Below are 2,626 nucleotides of genomic sequence, written 5' to 3' on the forward strand. Positions count from 1 at the left end.
CGTCCTAATCATCATCATTTCATCCCCATCGACGCACAAGTCGCCCAAGTGGCGTCAAATCGAAAGACTTGGGCCTAGCGAATGTTCTACCTGACGGGATTCCCTAGTCACGTGACATTTACCTTTATACACCTTTCCCCTGGTCTTCAACTGGTACTGCTACCCTACTCATACACATTAAGAAACTGCTGATGTGATGCTTACTGATTGTAAGTAGTGCGCAAAATGCAACGCAGTCACGTGCTATCTGTAAGCAAACAGCGAAAAACACAATATAAACAGGTCATCAGTCGGCAAATAGAGCAGAGTTCCAGCCAGCAGTAAAGTTCGTCCCTGATGTACATTGAAACCAGTGCTTTGATTACTACCATTCAAAGGCAGAATTATGTATATGAGAAGACTCCCACTCATTTAAGACTGCATACTAAAAATTACTTGTAAAACTTGCCTTCATGTGCCTCTAGACAGTGGTTCGTGGTTTCTTTTGTACGTTTGCGTATATGTGAATATCCTTGTATGCCTGCTAATTCATCCACATAATGTTTGTATAGAGATTGTATACATATTTTCAAAAGCACTGTTTCAACCCAAGTACTAGCTACTTGAAGAAATACATTAAGGTGTTGACAGTATTGCATCTAAGACATTCACCCAAAGTGACAAGGTCCCTGCACCTGAAGAAATATAATCTAATATAGTGTTCATATTTGACAATTTCATAATGTATAATCAGGATAAAATACTCAAATACTCCTTTTTTTGGTCGCCATAGAGTTCTTGACATCTTTCACCGACGCCAGACATATTCGAGGATCCCAAAGCAATTGATAAGAGATAATGCAAACCATATTGTTGCCTTCAAACAGGATAATATGGATTTAGAACACATTTACCATGTACATTTAGGAAATGAGATTACATTCGATGAATTTTCAAATTTGTGTAGGGATTTCTGGAATCATTCACAGCATAGGTTTGCTGTTAGCGACGTAACTGAATTAAAAGGTAATGGTGTGTAGTGAAATAACACGGTAATTATCTCATTATACTTTCCAGAATATATAAGTTCGTGAGGTCATCCACCCACAATCAGTCTGCAAGGGGAAGTCAGAACATTCGTCTGTACAATGGCTAGAAAATTCAGTCACTCACCAACAGTATTAAACATCATACTACTAGACTTGAAGCACTCAAAAAAAGTATCAAGGAGTTAAATACTTATTCTCAGACTATTCTGAGATTAATCAACAAATTAACTGCAAGTGTTGATGTGACTGAGAAGAAGACAAATGAGTTAAATGCACAGCATGGTGTAATTGAAAAGAAAGCAAATGGAGTGTATATAAGTTATGTACCATTCCAGAGTCTGCTTAGTCGACAAAACATAAATTCGCTGAAGCATGTAAAGCTATCAGAGAGAAACCTCGATTGCTGAAGTGCGTTTGGAAAGAGACCAATCACTCAGAGACACGTTTAGTTCTGTCACAGAATCTCCTGAATGACTCTCAATAGCTAAAGAACAAGATGCTAGTGATCATTTCCTTAACATTACAGTGATCATCAGATAGATAGGACTTATGGAGTAAGCAGGGAAAAACCATGTTGGGTACTCAACCTGCAAGTTTAACAAAAATGCAGTACAGATCGGAGACAGAGAATTCAAAATAACACATAGTTTACTGACTTTAATACTTTTAAAAACTTCAAAAGTATATAGCTATTCATTGAAAGATATCGAAAATTATAGTCAGATATTACACATGACAGAGGTATATCAGGAAGCCAGTGGAGGGAGGGCAATATATACAAACAACTCAAGTACAAATCATTATTATTGCAGTTAAAAACGTATTATCAGATATACTTGGCAGTGACACTATCGACATTAATAATTAAAAAATAAATAATAGGTCACCTCAATACATCTATTACAACGACCCCAACGAAATAGTTGAACAATTATGCTTGCTCGCTGCATCATCTGCAGCTGGGAATATGGAAAATTCAAATGAAATCATCTCTGTAATTTCTGCAATTAGAGAAGAATGTGTCATGGATAATCAACGAGAGAGTTCTTCAAGAACTACATAAGTCAGCAGATCGGATTTCCCATGTAGGCAGGTTACAATTTAAGGTTTGAATTATTTATGGCTGGTGGACCTTGTAGATATGACGCAATATTCAGGGGGGAATAAGGGTTTCAAATACATTTTAATGGTCGTTGATATATACTCGCAATTTGTGTGGGGTCTACCTGTGAAAACAAAGGTGGGGAAGACTGTTGCACTCGTGTTTGAACAACTATTACAGACAGTAACCCAGCACATGCCACACACCCTACAGACAGATCATGGTAGTGAGTTCTGTAATACATATTATAAGGTGGTAATGGAATGGCATGGAATATATCACTATTCGGCATTCTCTGAGATGAATGCATGTATTGTGAAGTGTTTTAACCAGACAATAAAAGGGCAAATGTGGATGTGTTTTAACCTGGTACTTCTTGCCGATGATACAAGTATAGCTATCACACCCGACAGACAAGAATTAACTGGTGAAATTGTAAACAATGTTGTTCAGAAAATCATTAAGTGGTCCTCTGCAAATGGGCTCTCATTAAACT

Source organism: Schistocerca americana, chromosome X (genome assembly GCF_021461395.2).
Source record: "Schistocerca americana isolate TAMUIC-IGC-003095 chromosome X, iqSchAmer2.1, whole genome shotgun sequence".
Lineage (NCBI taxonomy): Eukaryota > Metazoa > Arthropoda > Insecta > Orthoptera > Acrididae > Schistocerca > Schistocerca americana.